Source organism: Phoxinus phoxinus (assembly GCF_949152265.1).
Source record: "Phoxinus phoxinus genome assembly, chromosome: 19".
Taxonomy (NCBI): domain Eukaryota; kingdom Metazoa; phylum Chordata; class Actinopteri; order Cypriniformes; family Leuciscidae; genus Phoxinus; species Phoxinus phoxinus.
The window spans coordinates 29,412,646-29,427,596 of record NC_136894.1 but is presented as its reverse complement, the minus strand read 5'-3'; the positions used below and the strand labels follow the sequence as shown (position 1 = coordinate 29,427,596).

The window sequence follows — 14,951 nt, the reverse complement described above, 5'->3', positions numbered from 1 at the left end:
TAAGGCAGCAACTGTTTTCTCAATGCGTGTCACATAATTCACGTTAGTTTTTGCACTCGTTATGTTTTGTATTCACCGCCTTCATCACTCATCTGTTGTCATGGACACTAATTACATTCAGCTGTGCACTCCTCATCACCATCATTAACACCTGTACATGTTCAGTTCTGTTCAGTTCAGTGCCCGTTATTGTCTATGTTAAGTGTGTGTTGCTCTCTGTTCGCCTTTCTGTTGGATCTTTGAAGAATAAACCTTCGAATCGTATACTTTTTCCTCATCTGTCTGCCAGCAACCACCCGTGACAGTGTGGTTATTAGGAAAACATTCCATTTGATAATTTTGCAAACATTTTGACTCGAGAATATTACTTATGAATATTCTCTGAACATTCTGAGACAAGCAGTAACATTTAAAAAGCGATGAACGTCCAGCTTCAAATGTTTCAGCGAAATACATTTCAGGAATGATGTATAAAAAATGTGTGCACAACGGTCAAGCTGTGATAAAAATATAAACCTTAAAGCTACACTGTGTCATTTTTTAAGTTGATTCTTAGCAAAAAACACTTTGTTCTTTCAAAATTATATGTGCTCATTCATGTCTAATTACTTCTACTAACTAATCAAGTATTCTCGTAAGCGTAGAATATGCCATTTATAACATACGGGTGAGCTGCTCATAACCTACATGTTAACTGACTAAATAACTAAATGCAATTTGTTATAGTTTTCTAAAGTAACCTCATCACTTGAAGGAACACTCATGGACGAAGTCGAACTGGAAGCCGTGTTAATCTTGGAATAATACGTTCACCGTAGGAGTTAAAACGCCCTCGGAATGGGAGGGGCTAAAGTAATATTCATAGTTTTATAGTCATATGCAATTTCACCGCTAGATGGGAGAAAATCTTACACAGTGTAGCTTTAAGAGAACATTCCCACTGATCATTATGGGAATGTTACTTTTGAATGTTTTCTGAACATTCTAAAGCAAGTAACATTTAAAAAAAAACAATAAAAAAAACATGAAATTGACCGTTCGCAAAGACCCACCCCCTTAGTTACTGTCGCTATGTCTGACAAGCTACGCCGCTCTCACACACACCATGTTCTTATGCAGTGAAAAACACATCGTGGAGCAGAGAGGAGACTGACAACACACTGACAGACACAGACCAGGTTACTTTTCGGTTACTTTTGATATTAAACAAAGTCTCACCTTTCACATTTGGTCATTTTTTAAAAGAAATGTAAACAATAAATACCGTTTTGTGGCTCTTTAATGTGTCTGTCAGATCGCTGTAGAGCCTCAGTTAAAGCTGCTCGTGAACCGATCATCTCTTCCTTCTAGTTCATTTATAGCATCAAATAAACATGAATGAACATCAGAAGGAATGTTGTTTTAACCGCGGAAAGACGTCAGTACACTCCGCTTCTCAAGCTCAAATTCACCCATGTTAATCTACTAACTCTCCTGACTGCTTTGTCGGACAAAATGGCGGATGGCGAAGTATGATTGGTCAGATCACCTGTCAATCAAGCTCCATGCGAAGGGTCAATTACAACTAAAATGTTTCAGGAAAATGTTCCATGAACAATGAATAAATAGCATTTATGTGTTTTCAGAACATTATTAAACACAGGGCAACTTTGAGTGTACGTTCTATTAACGTTTGTTCATAACTTTGAGAGAACCTTGCCAGAATGTTCTGAGAATGTTTCCAGTTAGCTGGTGCCCTGGTGAGCATTAGATAATTATTTTCAAAAACATTAAAAAAACTTAAAATGTTGACTGCTAGTGAATTAAAGTAAGAAGGATCACTTTTGGGAATGTTTTGGAGAACCTTATGGCGTTTCCATCTGATGTAACACAATTGATCGGCTTCTTCCTGAACCGCACACAAAAATCCCAGAAGGATTGACTTCAGCGAGTCAGATGGACTGAAGGGGAGGAAGAGGAGGAAGAGGAGAAGTGTCGAGTTGCAGAAGCCTCAGTGTTTGATGACTTGGAGAAAGTCACTTAACCTGAGAAGAGCCGCTGCAGCTGCAAAGACACCGAGATCAATGAGTCAGGTCCTCTGTGGAGATCAAACCCCAGCTCGAGTTTAAACACACTCCGACTGCTTCAACACCCGCGCTGTCTCGCATGTTTCTCCTGAAAGTCCTTTGGAGGCAGAAATGTGTCAATAGTTGTCATACAGTGCGAGTATAGAGCTATAAAATGAACGTGGAGAAGCTCAGATCCTCTGATTAGAAACATTTTAACTGCTGACTTCAGTATCTTGGCAAATCTGAGCACAACTTCTGAAACTCCAGATAAGACACATTTGAGATTACTGGAATCTTTTTCTCACACTGTAAAAATTATTATTATTTTATTTTATAAGATTATTGGCTGATTTGGGCCCTTACGTAAACCACCTTTTGCTCCTCTAGCGACGGCCCTGATTGTATTCATAATGTACATTATATTGTCTTTTCATAAATAATTGTTTTTATAATATTTGCAGATTCCTTGCAACATCTGAAATCGATTGTTTGTCACGTGTTTTTAATGAATTATGCTTTCTAAAGGTGTGACAATGAAGTATTATAATGTATTTGATTACAATTATTCATGATATCATACAACACATTATAAGATGTATTACAAGGCATAATTAATGCATTAAAACACGTTTATAATGCGTTATGTATAAAAGCGTTACCGGAAATACTATTTCAGTCTTCCTACTTAAAATGTCCACATTTAATTTCATAGTTGCCGATTCTTTGGAATTATTTGTGTTATTTAATTGCAATTTCTCAAAGTAAATCCTAAGCCTTTTATTTCAGTGCAGAGAACAATTGTTATATTTAAAAGATCTCATTGGTGTTTTTTCTTCACTGTCTGACCTCGGTTTTTACACTTTTCAAAAATCTGTTGGCAGTGAAATAGCAGTCTAAGAAAGAGACCTGACAGCCTGTCAACCGACGTCCAGACGTGTCCGATCCTCTCAGCGGGACGGCGCTCAGACTCTGACAGCGCAGTGAGAGTGATGCCATGTGAAGGACTGAATTAGGAGAGCGCTTTACCGATCTACACAACAGGGCCCAAAGCTCTTCATGAACGGTGGAACTTCTCTCAGATGCTCAACAACATGCAGTATATGGTGAATAATCAACATATTAGTTTCACAACTCAAGCATGCAACATATTTTCACATGTTCATATAATACTTGAGTGAGAATGTTGAAAATGAAAGTTTGAGAGAAACATGTTCTTCCTGTCAATCACCCCAGCGAACAGGGAACATTCTCAGAACTTTTGCTAACGTTCTCTCAAAGTTACAAACGGTCTTCCAGTAACGTTAATAGAACGTTAGTTCAAAGTTATCTGGTCTTTAATAGTGTTATCAAACATGATACATCATTCATGAAACGTTTTTCTGAAACATTTTAGTTGGATATAGTCTAATGTTTTTTTTAAAGGGATGGTTGATTTATGATTTCACTTTTCTAACTTTAGTTAGTGTGTAATGTTGCTGTTTGAACAGAAACAACATCTGTAAAGTTACAATACTCAAAATTCAAAGCAAAGGGAGATATTTGCTTTTAAAGAAATTGCTTTTAAAGGACTACAACAAACGGCTGATTCCTCCCGGGTTAGTGACATCACAAACCCTAGAATTTGCATAAACCCCGCCCCCTGAACGCGATTTAGAGATTATCATGACAGAATATGCTAATCAATGACTAGAAGATAACTACACATAAGCTTCATAAATTCATGAACTAACCATTCAGAAATGTCCTGTTCTTCTACATGTTGTCACTTCTTCTTGAGTCTCTCCATCATTGTCTGACTCCGGTTTGAACATAAAAGGCTAAAAGTTTTTGAAATGTTCAGTGCATGTGTGTGTGTGTGTGAGGTAAAAGGCCACAAGCTGTTGAAGCTCCGCCCCCTGTGCCGGGAGCAGCAGCTCATTTGCATTTAAAGGGACAGACACAAAACGGTGCGTTTTTGCTCACCCTCAAAAAGTGACAACTTTAACAAAAATATCTGTGGGGTATTTTGAGCTAAAACTTCCCACACACTCTGGGGACATCAGAGACTTATTTTACATCGTGTGAAAAGGGCATTATACCACCCCTTTAAACATTACTACTTTCTGCTTCGTTCAGATGGTTCAGAGAACATTCAAAGTAATGTTCCCATAATACTTGCATAATCATAAAACATTCCCTTAAAAAAATGACATTTTGTATATTCTCAGAAATAAACTTAATAGCAACGATAGCAAAACGTAGAACTTTTTTTTTTTTTTTGCGGGAACGGCAAGCTTATTTTCCTTATACATTCACATATATTTTATAGTAAAATCTTGAGCAAATCATCATATTATACCGATTTCTGGAGGATCCTGTGACACTGAAGACTGGAGTAATGATGCTGAAAATGCAGCTTTGATCACAGGAATAAATTACATTTTACAACATATTCATAAGTAAACAGTTATTTTAAATTTGACTGTTTTTACTACATTTCTGATCAAACAAATGCATCATTGGTGAGCATTAGAGACTTAAAAAAAATGTTTTTTTAAACATCATACCATCCCCAAACCTGTAAAATATGATACAAATAACACATGTGGCCAAACATTTTGCTGTTCAGGATTTACTTGCCCATGCACAGATTGACTGTACACTTTAGAATGACCTTGTTTTTCTTTCTGATATTGTCCATCTTATATAACTGTGGGAAGCATTAAACACAACCTGACATGGTGAGAACATGATCCGTGTCACGTAGCGAGCAGAAGTGCTGAGGCAAACGTGCAGCTCGCTCAAGACTTGCTCTGTGAAGGACAACACGATGCCATGCCTGTGCCGCTGGGCTGTTAGCATGAGACACTCTGTCTCCAGAAGAGCATGACATCCTCGGCCTCGCTTCCTTTCAAAGCTGCCTTGGAAAGTCAATGAGAAAAACACTAACAGGAACGTTCTGCCAAGGTTCTCTCAAAGTTATGAACAAACCCTCTTCCAGTAAACTTTCGTTCAAAGTTATCTGGTCTTTAATGTTCTGAAAACACATAAATGTTATTTATACGTTGTTCATGGAACTTTTACCTGAAGCATTTTATTTGGAATTTCATCGAATGTTTTTTTTTTTTAAACGTTACTTGCTTTAGAATGTTCAGAAAACATTCTAAAGTAACATTCCCATAATGATCAGTTGGAATGTTCTCTTAACATTTATATTTTTATCACAGCAAGGACTTTTTTAATGGAAGGTTTTGTTAGTGGACATTTGGGCTTGGAGATATTCAATGAGACAGATGCATTATGGGAACACACTGTATGCTTTATTTAGGTCAGCTTTATTTAGTGTGGGATCTCGATTCTGACAAACGTTTAAAAATAAAATAGGCATAAATTATTATCCAGAACATCACAGTTTGATGAGAGCATGTTTAAAATGGCCTTCCTCTGTGAAAAACAATGACCAGAGAGTATGAAAGCTGGTCTAAGAGGAAACTATTAATCTCTCATGCATTATTGAAGTATACTAGCTTTGTCTCTGATGTTTCTCCTTAAGGAGTTATAATTTAAAAAGACACAAAATAATCAATAATTGACCTACAGGAAATGTATAGTGAAAATTAATGTGGACAACATTTTGTCCTGGAGAATTTTTATGAGAAATATTAGAGTTTAGACTATGATCTGATAATTTTGATAAAACTGTAAATTTACTGCCAAGAAAATACATACATGCATATATAAGCATTTATATTTGATTATATATATTTAAATTAATGAAAAAGTACATAAATGCGTAAATGCAAAAATAAATGCGTAAGTGCCAAAAATGATTGAAAAAATAAATGCATAAAAAAAAAACATAAATGTAAGCAATAAATGCATGATTGCAAGAAATGAGTGCAAAATAAATGCCTAAACAATAAGTGTACAAAATAAATCCATCAATGCAAAAATAATTAGATAAGTGCACAAAATTTTAGCAAAAATAAATGCATAAGTGCAAACATTTTTGAAAAAATGAATGCATACGTGCAAAAAATGTGCCAAATAAATGCATAAACAAGTGCAAATTTAAATGCATAAATGCTAAAAATAAGTGCAAAAATGAATGCATAAATAAATATTTCCATCCATCCATAAAGAGTATATCCACCTCAAAATGAACACGAACAAAACTCTATTATTACTCCAATTAAGTAACATGCAATGTTTGGCTTCTAGAAGGTTTAGGAGTTTGAATCAATAGCATCTGTTCTGATAGCTTCCTTATTGATTTGTGCAAAATGTTGGTGGCCTTTTGGAGAAAATGATGTCCTAATTTGCTCAGTGGGAGTCGGGAGAGATGGAGGTTGTGACTTGAGCTGTCGGATGTGGTTGTTGTTGGCGTCTGTGAGGCCCTTAGTGGATGTTTGATTCACTGCGGCCCTTTACGAAACTGTGACTGTTACCCAGATGCGAGATAAGATTTAGACTTGATTAGGTCTCTGGTGCCTATACAAAGATTTTAGGTCATGGATGAGAGATGACAGTATGTGTTCTCACAAACATTTCAGATTAAACAATGAGACGTGACAAAGGATTTCACTGCATGCAGTGTGGAAAATGTTCCATCAATTTGTGTTGTAATGTTACATAAAATAAAATAAAATACTTTTTAAAACATATTATACTCCAAACAGTAAAACTATGAAAACCTCATGAACGGTCTCTCGTGAGACTGTAAAAACTGATATGAACAAAGAAATTCAGCTTGAAAGCTCAGAGACAATTATTTTTAAGTCGTTGTTACAATTCCTGTCTCGTTTTCCCTGTTTTGTGTTTAAGGACTCTTATTTTGAAATGCATTTTCTGTTCCTATTGTTTTACTGTTTCACTTCCTGTTTACCTTGTTTCCATAGCTGCCTTGTTTGTTAACATAGTTACCCTTGTTAGTCTCCATAGTGATTGATTATGCTCACCTCATTATGGCTGCTTTGCAGCTTTATTTGTATTTTGATATTACTTTTAATAAACTGCATTTGGATCAATCTCTCCATTGTCTCTGAGTCTCCAAGGTTACAGAAGTTGCCTTTTTAATAATTTAAATATTTAATAATGGCTTCATTATGCACATCCATTTCTGAATTGCTCTTCTTGCAAGCCACGTGACTGAGGCATCAGTAGAAAACGTAGCATGCCATTCATTTAAAAAAGGGTTTCAATAACCAAACCCAAAGTATGAGCAACAGTGATGCTGGCTTTCTGTGACTTTTGAGAATGCTTAAAAACATCCACCGATGAATAAAACGCATCTCAGATATTCCCTCAGCCGTTACGGGACTGCTGACATGCCAACTCTAAATGCTACAGATTTGTGCTGGCATCACACTTTCACACAATCCCAGACTAAGCAAAGCGCCGCTCTCACGCTGAGGCGCTCACACTGTGTCCGTGAAGGTGGAGTGGCACCGCTCAGCGGGAGATGAACTGTAATTGCGAGGCTCAAGCTGGTCCGTTGGGCTTGTGCACCTGCCGGGCGTCTCTACGGGACTGCTTTAGCCCCACTGAGACTCACTAATAGCCCTAAAGCTGCCTGCAACACTTCAAATGATCCCTTTATAGCGGTGATTCATTAGGAGACAGGTAGTTAAATGCGTGGATTGAAGGTGATCCTCCAGAGATTAACGACTAATGACTTCAGCATTTCCTTACGCTGCCCTCAGGTCAGCGTATAATGCTAACATACTGCCTACTTTTTCTAAACCGTATTGATAAACATTTCAAACTGCAGACAGTATACATGGTTGTCACATGCATGTAAAAATCTGCAAGTGGCTTGTAGTTCATTTTCTAAATTAAAGGCAGGGTAGGTGATTTGTTCCAGAAATAGTTTTTGTTATGCTGGTTGAAAGGCTCTTCACATCCTGATTGAAAGGTTAAGCGGCGCCCCCTTTTTTTTAATAGACATGAACATGCACATTCCGAACTTAAATGGTTGTAATTCAAGAATGCTTTGGAATATAGATGTAACTAGATTGGTCTTGTTTTAAAGAAGACATTTGGCAGATTTTTGTAGAAGTTAAATAAATTAATAAAGTTAAACAGAAAAAAAGTTATAGAAGTTTGAGTTTATGAAAATGTACAATGTTAAAAATGTAATTATTCATATTTTATATAAAATATATATTTTCAAAACCTGGAGGACTCTAAAAAAAATAAAAAATATAATTAAAGCCAAAAATCTGAAAAAGTTGTGTTTCAAATTTTAGGTTTATATCTCAAAAAATAAGCTTCCAGTGAGATTTAGTTTGGGCGCAGTACCACACTTCTCCACTAGTGGACATTACTGCACAAATAAGGGCGCCTCCATTTCCATATGTTGTTTGAATGATCTGAACCATTATTTTTACAATTTTCATACAATTTATGAAGTAGACATCCTATTCAGAAGTAGTGTTGGAAGTTTGGCAGATTTTGAAATGAATTCAACCTCTAAGAAACACAAAAGATCACGTATGTGCATTATAGCTCGCTGCCACATCACAAATGCTGAATCTATACATTTTTCTTTATATTTAAAACATTTTCAGACCTTTTTTTCTAAAATAATTGAATGGATGCTATCTTTTGAACTCTTGGCATGAAAACAAACTGAGGTTTCTACCATTCTTTCATGAGTTTTCATGTTCATCACTATTTCAAAATAAAGGTCTGAACACGCCTTAGGAGTATGAACATATTCTTGTTGCAAATTGATAAATTACGGCTCCTCTGTAATTTATTTTGAAAATCAGTCACTAAATATGTAAACTAGAGATTGTAAGCTTTCAAATGATATATAGTTTGTCAAGATTAGTTTAGGTTCAGTATAGGATATTACTATTTTAAATATGTAATGGCTGTGCCAATTTAAGGGGTTAAGTAGATAGTTAAGTGGTCTAAATGTATTTATATGTATATAGTTAGGACACTGGACCGAATGCAATGATTGGACGAACATTTTATGGTCGTACACCTTCCACAGACGATATATATATAAATGTACTACCTGCCCGTCAAGGCGTCAACATATGTATTTCCATAACTCTGCGCATATCTCATGCTATGTTCGACAGACGTCAGTCACAGAGCACCGCAACAGAAAAAGCAGCTGCCTTTTATAGTTCCTCCTGAACAAAGCTTAAAAATATAACTACTGTAATTTGGAAGAGATGGAAACCTGTGATGTTATTCTCGGAGCGGTTTGTGACTTGAATTCATGCGTTTCAATGGCAACACCATCAACACCGAAATTAATCTGCAGCAGTGGTACAGGTCAGTGCCCTTAAAGTTATGTTCATTATTATTGTAATGTTATGTGCTTTACAACATGAGGGAGTTTAACCCCGTCTCTCGTGACGCTTTTGTTTGCTCCCCGCTGTACATGTTCATGTGTTTTGAAGGAGGCGTGGCTTTGGAGACGCTCTGCAGGGAGGGTGGGATCTCATGCTTTCAAAGCTAACTCGCTATTGCTAGCCTCTCCGAAAATTGCCTACCTTTAAGTATTTTTTCCAGTATTGTTAACTACAGGTACGTTTACTTGACAATGACGTACTAAAAACATAATTTTTTTTTTGCCGTTTTTAAAAAGTTTCACGTACAGACAACAACGTTGTCAAAATAATCCCTGTTCACATGGATCCGCGAAAACAACTAAAACCGCTGTAGAATTCATGCCAGGCCAATAGTTGGCGATGTCACTTTGTAAAGAAATGACGTCACCGTTTTTACCGTGTACTTTGAAACACTTTTTCAAAAGTTTACACTTTCAGGCCTCCAAAATGCCACTGTTGTGTAAATGAACGGATTAAAAAACGCATAAAAAATGTATATAAAACGCATAAAATGTTTTTATGCTTTTAGTTGAAAATGGTGTCGTGTAAACAGCCCCTAAGACAGGTAACCATTTTAACCTTTAACCCCAACATTTTAAATAAAACCGGCACAAAACATGTTTTAATTGTATTATTTTTTCCCCCAATTTGTGCAATTTATGACAAAATGTAGTGATCCCACTTAAATTTACTTTTCAAAGTTGCAAATAAAACACTTTACAAGAAAATACTATTTGCGTCTTTGAGTTGAAATGTTAATGTGCACAGATAAATCATGTATATAAAAAAAAATCTACATTTATGATAATATGAAAAGTTAATATTCACTGAAAAAAAAAGATCTTGACAAAATATTGATGCATCAATTTTTGGTGAAGATCTTGTATTGTCAATGCAAGAGTCCAGCACTCTGTAAAGTCTCCTCCAGCACATCACACACACTCTCAGTGAATTTAAAGGAGAACTCCGGTCAATTTTAACATTGAGCTCATTTTTTGTAAATTTGGAGTGCTGTCAATATAGAGAACAATGACAAAAATCGGTGTTGCCTACACTGTGTTATCCTCTTTTTAAAATGTGCACCCTGTTGACTTCAATGGGGCAAGTTGTTATAAACCTGCTTTTAGCCTCTTAACATCTTTGATGGGTCATTACAAGTGCCCAGCCATGTTAGATGATTCCTTCAGAGTGAACACGAGTGAATCTGACTGCAGTAGATGTGAAGGATATATTTACATCCTGTTTTCGGTCGAAGTCCAAAGTAGTCGATTGTCGAGTTCACGCGCATAGGTTTAGTTACCTATGATCACGCGCTTGAACTCGACAATCGACTACTTTGGACTTCGACCGAAAACAGGATGTAAATACAGGTATGTGCGCTGGCTGATATAACATCATTTTTATTCATATCCGTCACATCTACTGCAGTCAGATTCACTCGTGTTCACTGAAGGAATCATCTAACATGGCTGGGCACTTGTAATGACACATCAAGGATGATAAGAGGCTAAAAGCAGGTTTATAACGTGCCCCACTGAAGTCAACAGGGTGCACATTTTAAAAAGAGGATAACACAGTGTAGGCAACACCGATTTTTGTCGTTGTTCTCTGTATTGACAGCACTCCAAATTTACAAAAAAATGAGCTCAATGTTAAAATTGACCGGAGTTCTCCTTTATGATCTGGACTCGGAGGTAAAAAAAAAAGGATTCTTCATGTTCCTCACAACCATTCTTTCACAATTTGTCTATTTACATTTTTTTTTTTTTTTTTTTGCTTTTGCCCGGGCAGTGTATATTATATCTATAAAAAAAATTATCAAATATTTTTTTCTCTCTCTCTCTCTCTCTCTCTCTCTCTCTCTCTCTCTCTCTTTCCCTTTCAGGGACTGTGATTATGCGAACGGGCGCTGCAGTCATAAACTTCCGGCTCTGACACAAACACGCTGCAAAGCAACCAAACACACAAATTATTGTACAATCAATATTGCTTTCTGGAGAGAGGCCTTCGCTATGAAAGCCTGCACAACACGCTTTAACTCACTTTTATCGCCACCTTGTCGCTATTTGCTTATCAATAGGACATTAGACACGATTAACCTTCCAGCGGCGAGATTACACTCGCTCTCCAGATGCTTTCTGCTTACTTTAGCACGGCTTCTGAATATGGGATTATAAATAGCACTGACATTTTAATATTCTATTAAATAGAAATGCATCGCCTGGAAGAGGTAAAAGCGATTGAAGTCTCAAGAGGCCCAGAGAAAAATGTTATTGCTCTGGAGACTTTCCCACTCGTGAGAGAGACATGTACGAGATCTCAGGAGAAACATCTCAGATTTCTCTTTTATAATCTCAGTGCTTTCTAGGAGAAATCATTGACACAATATCATTTAATATTAGTAATATGAACTAACAATGGTTAGGTTTAGGGTATAAAAATAGAACTATCTATCCATCCATCCATCCATCCATCCATCTATATATCTATCTATCTATCTATCTCTCCATCTATCTATTAATCCATCCATATATCTATCCATCCATCCATCCATCCATCTCTCCATCTATCTATCATCCATCCATCCATCCATCCATCCATCCATCTATCTATCTATCTATCTATCTATTATATATCTATCTATTATCTATCTATCTATCTATCTCTCCATCTATCATCCATCCATCCATCCATCCATCCATCCATCCATCCATCTATCTATCTATCTATCTATCTCTCCATCCATCCATCCATCCATCCATCTATCTATCTATCTATCTATCTATCTATCTATCTATCTATCTATCTATCTATCTATCTATCTATCCATCTCTCCATCCATCCATCCATCTATCTATCCATCTCTCCATCCATCTATCTATCTATCTATCTATCTATCTATCTATCTCTCCATCCATCTCTCCATCCATCCATCCATCCATCCATCCATCCATCCATCCATCCATCTATCTATCTATGATAACATTAATCAATGCACTGTAAACTAACATTAACAAACAATGAACTGATAAATGATCAATGCTTTACAAATATATTGCTCACTGTTAGTTTATTCACTAACCTTAACACATGAGAGCTTATATTGTAAAGTGTTACCGAGATGTGATTTGTGTTTTCTCTTTCTGTTCTGGCTGCTCAGCGGAAATATCTTCTGCACATGATGAATACAAGTCTCCAGTTTTGTTGGGATTTGAAGGCATTTACCCAGAGGCAGGACTTTCCCGAAGGCAATCTATTGTGTTCCTCAACTAACTGTAAGCCTCAGAGATTGCACATCCATTAGTGACATTTGTGTGTTTGTGAGGGTTTAATGATTTCAGCAAGAGGTGGATGTTTAATGAATGAACTCCTCGTTAATAATTGAAGGGCCTGGAATTGGCATCCAAACTCTTCCAGAGGGAAACGGGATGTGTTTCACTTTCACTGACCTCAGGCAAACGTGTGTGTGTGTGTGTGTGTGTGTGTGTGTGTGTGTGTGTTTGCTTGCTTGCGTACTCGATAGGATCAAACAATTCAGTCATCTCATCATGTCTGTTACTCTGTGCTGAGCCTTCATTTGTATTCTCTGCAATGCAGCAGCAACTCTATCTATCTATCTATCTATCTATCTATCTATCTATCTATCTATCTATCTATCTATCTATCTATCTATCTATCTTTCTATCTATCTATCTATCTATCTATCTATCTATCTATCTATCTATCTATTTATCCATCCATACGCCTATCTATCTATCCATCTATATCCATCCATCCATCCATCCATCCATATCTATCTATCTATTCTATCTATCTATCGGTCTGTCTATATATATATATCTATCTATCCATCCATCCATCCATCCATCCATCCATCCATCCATCCATCCATTCATCCATATATTCTATCTATTAATCGGTCTGTCTATATATCTATCTATCCATCCATCCGTCCATCTATCTATCTATCTATCTATCTATCTATCTATCTATCTATCTATCTATCTATCTATCTATCTATCTATCTATCTATCTATCTATCTATCTATCTATCTATCTATCTATCTATCTATACAGTAAAAAAAGATTGGTTTAACTTAAAAAAGCAAGTTACCTTGTTGCCTTAAAATGTTGAGTTCATTGTAATTAAAAATTTGAGTTAATACAATGAAGAAGAATGGTTTAATAAACAGAAACTCAAAATAGTGTTATCTTCACACATTAGTTATCGAAGTTGATTTGACAAAAGATAAAAAGTTGTGATAACAAATCATGAAAAAATTTTTTTACAGTATATTTATCTAGTCCATGTAAAAAAGTCCCCACTATGATCGAAAAACAAACGTGAGTGTGTGTGTGTGTGTGTGTGGTTGTCTTGTCTTATCTCAGGTGACATCTGCTGTGTCAGTGTCCATTCTCCCAAGTAAACAAGGCCCTCATTAACTATTAATTCTCCCACACAAGAGAAGAGTGGCCCACGCGTCTCCAGAGACCACAGGAAGTGTCCACTAAGGCGGTTTGGGTGAAATCGTGATGAACAGAACTCGGTGGCTTAACCGAGGAGTGTCTGAGGTAGTGGTTTATATTTCACTGAAGTGTAAGCGAGAAGTTTGTGGCCTATTTAACTGCGCAGAAACTCTGATGACACAAGTGGAACAAAATAGAGGCCAGTTAAAGAAAAGACACGCTGAAGTGTGTCTGAGTGCTTTTAATAGGCTAAAGACCACCACATATTTTTTTGGTAATACATAATATTAAAAATGTAAATACATAATAACCTCTTAGATATTACCTAAAAATACTTTTTCACTTGAGACAGTAGGTCCACCTATCAACCACTCAGAACACTAGCATCAACACAATGTGTTTTGCATCTCTCTCTCTCTCTCTCTCTCTCTCTCTCTCTCTCTCTCTCTCTCTCTCTCTCTCTCTCTCTCTCTCTCTCTCTCTCTCTCTATGAACTGTGAGCCACTGTGTACAGTAGCAAACAGACAGATGCAATTAAATATATAATTATTTTTTATATATTATCCAGTAGTAGGCTATCTACTACATGCATGATGTTTCAATGTGGAAGGCTACAATTAGGCTACTGGTGACCGGGGGCTAGTTGTCACAAGTGCTGTACCTCAATAACTATAAAGTTGTGCAGTAAATGGTAGTTCAAACTCTAATATTGTTGTGATGTTGCGGCAAAAAAAGTGAAGACAGTAAAACTAGTAGTCAAGACTTGGTTTCTCATATTATAGCTACCTTGCAAATATTCACTGGAGTAAAAAGAGAGGCAACTATTCCAGGACGTGCCTCATTTAAACTAACTAACTAACTAACTAACTAACTAACTAACTAACTAACTAAGTAGCTACTAACTAACTAACTAAATAACTAAAGCATCAAATGTTTTCGCGGCTTAGCCACATGATGGCGCTCATAAAACTCTTCATCGATTATGCATTTTTTCCTCAGAAATAATATCCAGCTGTATATTAAATATATATATTTATATTTAGCCTATACATATTTTATACAGTTCCTTATAAAATATTTATTGTTCCTGTAATAAATAAATCAA

General features: G+C 36.3%; 1 protein-coding gene across 2 annotated transcripts in view; it reads right to left on the bottom strand.

Moving 5' to 3' along the window:
- Positions 1–14,951, bottom strand: part of tmem196 (transmembrane protein 196) — a 35,332-nt gene that overhangs the window by 19,759 nt on the left and 622 nt on the right. The window lies entirely within an intron of this gene.